This window comes from Octopus bimaculoides, chromosome 4 (genome assembly GCF_001194135.2).
Source record: "Octopus bimaculoides isolate UCB-OBI-ISO-001 chromosome 4, ASM119413v2, whole genome shotgun sequence".
NCBI classification, from domain to species: Eukaryota; Metazoa; Mollusca; class Cephalopoda; order Octopoda; family Octopodidae; genus Octopus; species Octopus bimaculoides.
The window spans coordinates 116,713,914-116,721,802 of NC_068984.1; positions in this window are offsets into that span (position 1 = coordinate 116,713,914).

The window sequence follows — 7,889 nt, forward strand, 5'->3', positions numbered from 1 at the left end:
AGAAAGTCACCTCCAAGGAAAAATACATTTTTACCAGAATAATCATTCTGCATAAATTCCATCAGAGGCTGTTACTTTTACCTACATTTCTTCTTCGAACCAGAAGTGTAGGTAATAGAAATGACATTCTTTGCATTGTCTATATAATGCGTAAACAACCACATTAGCAATTGTTTTCTCCTTATATTCCTTTGGATTAAGTTTATTTATACAACTTCCATTGTCCATACATAGGACATTTGGTTTATCACCCTCATTGTCCATTTATCAAACAGCATAGAATTATTGTACAGGTTATGTTTTAGGACCAGATATTTCTGGACAAACTGTTTTATCAATATCATTTGGGGTCAATCTTAGCATCTCGTTCTAAGATGATTCAAATATGAGCATGAGGAAGGTTACGTTTTTAAAATTCTATCGAATAAACAAAGTGACACAAGTTTACCAAATATTCAGTTTTTAAGAATTATCTGAAGGCAAGGCTGTGTGAATAAAACGATCGCTTTGCAACCACGTGGTACCGGCTTCAGTCCCCCTGCACGCATCTTTGGAAAGTATCTTCTACTATAACGCATGGCTGTCCAATGCCTTGTGAACGAGTTTGCCAGATGAAAACTGCAGGAGTCCATTGTATATGTGTGTGTGTGTGTGTGTTTGTGTATGTGTGTATGTGTGTAAGTTTATGTCTTTGTTCTTGTCACCTGCCACCGCTCGACAACCAACGTTGGTTTGCTTGCGTCACCGCAACGTAGCGGTTCAACAAATGGGAAAGACAGAATAAGTACCACACTTAAATACATGTACAGTGGTCGATTTGTTTGATTAAGACTTCCAAGGCAGTGCCCCAGAATTGTCGCAGTCTAGTGACTGAAAGATATCAATATCATTAAGATATCATTCATATTCAGCTTCATATTTAACACTTTGGTTATCTGATGTCTGTTACAAATAGATTATTCTATATTTCTGTCCATTTTAGATTAGCAGTCTCACTAATTAATAAATCAGCATTTCCATTTGTTGTTACTATGGCCATGGTATCATGGCACTTCTCTCTCATGGTCTATGGAAGACCTCAGAAATATGCTATTCTTCATACTTGCACACTAACTTTGTTGGCAATATGAGCTAAATGACAAGATAATCAATTGTTTATATTGCTCGGCTAATACGTTGCTGCGAACGGATATACTTCAAGTTACTTGCCTCAACATATATCAGGTCATCCCATAAGTTCTATCCGATTTTACCTTTTTTCAAATTGAATTAAATTAATAGCATTTTATAATGTCGAATAAAATATAAAATTATTTTTATACATTTGTGTACATTTAAACTAATTAAATATTATTTTACAGAATAATAGAATTAAAATTGTTTTGATTAAAATCCTTTCTAACATGGAAATATCCAAAGAGCATTTGAGGTACATAATGCTTTATGAGTACAAAAAAGGAAACTCTGCAGCCGAAGCGACTCGAAACATACACTCAGTTTATGGGAAAGAATGCTTGAATGAAAGAACTTGCAGAAGATGGTTTACAAAATTCAGAAGTGGAGATTTTAGCCTTGAAGATGAAGATCGAACAGGACGTCCAGTTGAGTTTGATGCTAAGCTCCTTGAGGCATTACTTGAAGAAAATGCTGCATTGTCAGTTGAAGAATTGGCAATAAAGCTTAGTTCAAACTACACAACTGTTCATCGTCATCTTCAACAACTTGGAAAGGTTCCTAAACTTGGAATTTGGGTGCCTCATGAATTGTCCGAAAGCAACCGCAAATCCCGAGTTGACATCTGCTCTTCTCTCCATTCTCGCGAACTCATTTGACCCCTTTTTGGATAGACTTATGACTGGTGACGAAAAATGGATCTTCTATCGAAATGTTAAACGTCATAAACAGTGGCTTGGTAAAAGGGAAAAAGCTCAACCACAACCGAGAAGGGAACTTCATGGCAAAAAGGTTCTTCTCTCTATTTGGTGAGACTGCAAAGGAGTAATTCACTTTGAATTGTTACCACCTAATGCCACAATCAATGCTCAAGTCTACTGTCAGCAATTAGAGCGTTTGAACTAAGCTTGAAGAAAAAAAGTCCCGCTTTAGTGAATCAAAAGGGAGTGATGTTTCATTAGGATAATGCGCGACCCCACACTGCAAAGATCACATCACAAAAGATCGAAGAGCTTGGTTGGGAAAAAATTCCTCATCCACCTTATTCTCCTGACCTTGTTCCTTCAGACTATCATTTGTTTCGTAGTTTACAGAATCATTTGGGGGACATAACTTTCGCAAGTAAGGAGGAGGTCGAAACTGACATTTCAGAGTTCTTCGCTTTGAGACCAAAAGAATTTTACATTGATGTGTACAAATTCCGCTGAGGTCGACTTTGCCTTTCATCCTTTCGAGGTCGATAAACCAGGTATCAGTTGAGTACTGGGGTCGATGTAATCGACTTACCCCACACCCCACACTGAAATTGCTGGCCTTGTACCAAAATTTGAAACTAATATTTGGAAGAGTTAATGAACTATACAGAACTAAAACATTAAAACATCGAAGTCAACATTATACTTTATAATTCAGTTCTTTCCTTTGTATCCATGAGTGCACAGTTTACTGACTCAACTGGACATGGTCCTTGTTTCAGAGTTCATGGTCAAATCCATCACTGCATGATTAACTGCACCCAAATGATAGTGAGCAGTGACTTTTTGCACAGCTCTACGTTGTAGAATATAAAGAAGCAGATGATACTTGAACAAGTGATAGATACATAATTATAACTGCTTAGAAGAAATAATTTAAAATCTTATATGCAAAGGGTGAAAAACATTAAGGGAAGTCAGGCGTAAAGACGGACGAAATGCTGCTAAGCATTTTGCTCGGTGTGCTAACAATTCATCCAGTTCGCTGCCTCTCCTGAAAATACCGGTTTCAAATTTTGACACAAGGCCAGCAGGTCTGAGGGAGGGGTTAAGTTGATTACATTGACTCCAGTGTTCAATCCCAAAATGATGAAAGCTTAAGTCGACCTCGGCGGAATTTGAACTCGGAACTTAAAGATGGTTGAAATGCTGCTAAGTATTTTGTTAGCCCGCTGCCTTAACTCCGCCAATTATTAAAAAATTCATCACGCTGATGCTGTAACAAAGCGTTATCCTTATGACAGCAGTTGTGAAATTTCTTAACGTTGGGAGTTTGATGAATCACAAAACTAACATACAATTTCTATTTTTCCACAACTATATTCCTCACGTATCATTATTTGCTTCAATTTAGCTTCTAACTTTTCCCGCGAGTCATAATTCTCTGCCGGCGAGCTGGCGGAATCGTTAGCGTGCCGGGTGAAATGCTTAACGGTATTTCGTCTGCTGATACGTTTTGAGTTCAAATTCCACCGAGGTCGATTTTGCCTTTTATCCTTTAAGGGTCGATAAATTAAGTACCAGTTACGCACTGGGGTCGATGCAATCGACTTAATCCTTTTGTCTGTCCTTGTTTGTCCCCTCTATGTTTAGCCCCCTGTGGGCAATAAAGAAATACGTAATTCTCAACCTCTCTTCTATTTTCTGCCTTCCATTTTGTCAATCGGGAACACCTGGATTGCAGATTTCGGTACCCTTTTATTCCCTTCTATGCTGGAGTTGTTCTTGAGGTAAATATTTTGATGATGTGCACAGCTAACAGATACCATTCTTTACGTCACAGTTTTGAGGCTGAATCTTGGTTTCATTATGTTAGGTTCGTCACTGTAAAAGATACGAAACTTGCCTTTAATTGTCTCATATTTTCAGTATTCGAGCAGCTTGAACACTTTCATTATCTTTTCTGTCTGCAATACTCCCGCCTTCAATCCATATCTTTCCTTTGATTTCATCTTGCGATAACTTTGTTCCTTCTTGCTGCGACGCTAATTTTATATATTCTCATTTCCTCTATTTTTTCTCCTGGGGATAAATGGTCTGTTCTTTCTGCAAATCTTTCTTTTATCCTACTTCCTTTCTTATGTTTCCTTTTGTGTTGAATTTCTTCTATGAGCAAATCTCTCTCTCTCTCTCTCTCTCTCTCTCTCTCTCTCTCTTTATTCTCTTCCTTTTCACCACTTCTTCTTGTGATGCACCAAGTCATTCCAAATAGTTTCTTAAGTAATCGTTTTCTCTCTTAGTCTCCCGTTCATATTCTTTTTCTTTTTTTTCTTTTTGTTGCAACAATGACCGTTTCCTGCGTTGGACATTTTCAGTTCTTGCAGCTGCAGTTTCACTTTGAACTTTATCGTTCTCTCTCCCTCTCCTGTTTTTTTTTTCTTCTTTCTTTTACGTTCTAGTCTTTATTGCTATTCTTTTTCAGTTTCCTTAGTTTTATGTAGTTTTACAAAACAATTATTTGGAAATTTTAACATAAGTTCTCTTCATTTACTTCATTGTTAACTGTTAAAAAAACGTCTAAAACGTTTACCAAGTTCTCTAGTAGTTTTCAGGTTCGGTTTTCTTGATTCCTTAAACAATATAGGCGCAGGAGTTGCTGTGTAGTAAGTAGCTTACTTACCAACCACATGGCACCTGGTTCAGTCCCACTGCGTGGCATCTTGGGCAAGTGTCTTCTTCTATAGCCTCGGGCCGACCAAAGCCTAGTGAGTGGATTTGGTAGACGGAAACTGAAAGAAGCTCGTCGTATTTATGTATATATATTATGTCTCAAGCTACTGCTATCTAGCACCTTCGGATGATCTCTACTCAACCGCTACACAACTGCTACTCGACTGCTACTCGACTGCTACTCAACACACCTACCACGGCCAGACTACCTCTATTTATATGTCTTGGGAGATCCTACTTCTTCGCCTGGGGGCGTCGACACATATACATATATATATGTGTGTGTGTGTGTGTGTGTGTGTGTGTGTGTGCATGTTTGTGTGTTTGTGTTTGTCCCCCAAGCATTGCTTGACAACCGATGCTGGTGTGTTCATGTCCCCGTCAATTAGCGGTTCGGCAAAAGAGACCGATAGAATAAGTACAAGGCTTACAAAGAATAAGTCATGGGGTCGATTTACTCGACTAAAGGCGGTGCTCCAGCATGGCCGCAGTCAAATGATTGAAACAAGTAAAAGTGTAAAAGAGAATTATTTGGAAAAAACTTTATGTATGCCATATATTAACAACGTTTATATCGTCTGCGGCTTCATTCATATAACATAACCCTTTCTCTCCCATACTTTCTCTGTCTTCTGCCGTCACAATTACTGTTTTGTCATTACATAGTAACTGTCGTTCTCCAGTAAGCTCTTTCAGAATTTTAGAATTTTAATTCCTAACGATAAAGTAGTTCGTTGGTATTGAAACTGAATAATGAATTTAAGAAAAAAGCTGTGAAATGCGACCGCGAACGCAAACCCCACCTTTAAAAATAGTGCACGTGTATCGCCATATTTTAGGAAATCGCAAAAGTCAACCCAACTGTAATGCAACAGAAGGGCCTCACTTTGGATAAACCATGTTTCACCCTTGCGCTTGAGTAGTTTGATTTAAGATTATCATATACAATATTGCACAGTTCAAATAGATTACTACTGTATTCCAAGCAAATAACCCTCCCATAAATACGAAATAAAAGTAAAAGAAAAAAGAAAACGGTTGTACAAGATATAAGCATAGTTGTTTGATAATTAAACTCGCTTTGCAGACATATGGTTTCAGGTTCAGTTCCACTGCACTGCACCTTGGGCAAGTGTCTTCTACCCTAGCCTCGGGCCGACCAGTGCCTTGTGAGTGAATTTGGTAGGTGAAAACTGTGTGGAAGCTCATCTAGAATAACCATCTATGTACCATACTTAAGGCGCATACACCATTGAATACGTATACTTGTGTACGCGTTTTATTGTGTGTTTGCATGTGTGTGTGTGTGTGTGTGTATGTGTGTATGTGTGTGTGTGTGTGTTTACGCACGTGCGTGTATGTGTGTGTTTACGTATGTGAGTGTATGTGTGTGTGTGTGTTGGATTTGTGAAGTATATGTTCCTCCCAACCGCTTGATAACTGGTGCTGGTTTGTTTACGTTCTCTTAAGTTATTGCTTCCGCCAAAGAGATCGATAGAAGAAGTACCAGACTCCCCCCAAAAAACAAATACTGGGATCGATTTGTTATATTAAAACCCTTCAAGGTGATGGTCCAGCATGGCCGCACTCCAGTTACTGAAACAAGTAAAAGATAAAAGATGCATTATCATGAGATTATAAAAAGTAGACATAGCAAAATTTGTATAATGTTGTATTTTTTGCGGTTTGATTTGTTTTTCTAATATCCAGAATTGACTTTGTAACAAAATACAACGAGAAAACAAATATGAAATGAGAAGATATGATGGAAGAGACTTCAGATGGAAATATTAAATGCTGATAAAAATACGGAACGATTACAATACAGTTAAATTGGATAATCATTCTGGATATGAATTTATGTGACCAAAAAGCTGATCTTAACACTGCATTCTTTTTGTATATTTTTGTGTATTTTCGTGCAAGCCTGCATAAATCTTGGAGGTAATACATCAGTCTAGTCATAAACACAATGATAATGAACCAACTTACTTTAATTGACTTACTTGGAATTGAAGCACAAATTATCTGATGCCAAAGAAAAACCAAAAAAGATCACAGTAATAATAATAATACAGATATAGAACATGAAAAATGGTTGGTATTCTATAAACGTTTATCGAATAACGCGCAAAAATTTTGAGTTAGAGATTGATTCTTTAATGATAATAAGTTATTCCATTTATCTTTGCAGCTCATATTAACGTTTGTACATTAATCGATTTACTCTTCGTGTTTCAAACATCTAGAGATGCTTTCAAATATAATTATAGGCTCTGATCCGCTAAATTCCAGGAGGAGTACATTAATAGGTGTACTATTTTGGGTACACAAAATTACTGTCATAGATGCGGATGCTATTTCAATACTGAGACGATTAGAATGATACAGTTGGTTTTTATTTGACCTTAGGCATATGAGACAAAAACCATAAATTACGTTAGAAATACTGGAGATATAGATGAAAGCAAGGAGATGAGTAAACCATCATATTTGCTTCTAATCCAACTAGATGGAGAAGAAGCGAAAATGGGGGCTTGTTTCACGATGGTCTGAACGTTCATGACCTGGATGACAAGTTCAGTTTGTGCAGACCAAAGGAACCTTTGTGTGTGTGTGTGTGTGTGTGTGTGTGTGTGTGGTGCAAAATAGCGTGGTTTATAGTTTACCGGAAGCGGAAGTAGTGAAAAAGAAGGATATGAGCAAGGAAAACGACAATCAGGTTGAGATTTTTAAAAAAAGGGTTTATGGGTTCCGTTAATTTTTTTCTGTAAAAACATAACTGAAGAACCCCAATACTTCTTTTAAGTCTGGCACTTATTATGTCAGTCTCCTTTTGGCCGAACTGCTTCATTGCGAGGACATAAACAAATCAACATCGGTTCTCGATCGGTGAGAAAAACACAAACATACACAAAAACTCATACACACCGACATTGTCCGTCTGTCCACACACACACGTAAGGTTTAATTTGTGTATACAAATTTAATTTGCGGTCCATGGGAAGAGCCGTTTTAACGATGCATCCTACCCAGCTCTTCGAAACGCCGGTGGTAAAACGGGGGTAGCTGATGAAGGAAAATGTTCTCTATGTGGCTTGTGTGTTTTCTTGTCTACGTTTTGTTTGCAATGTCCTGTACCCAGATATGCACCTATACATACAGGTGGATGTCGGTATGCACATACCTGTACGTATATATGCATATACTCATTTACTATTTGTTTTTACATGACCGAACGCAGCGTCACCAATTTGTAAGTAGTTATCACAACTTTATATTTTCCTACGC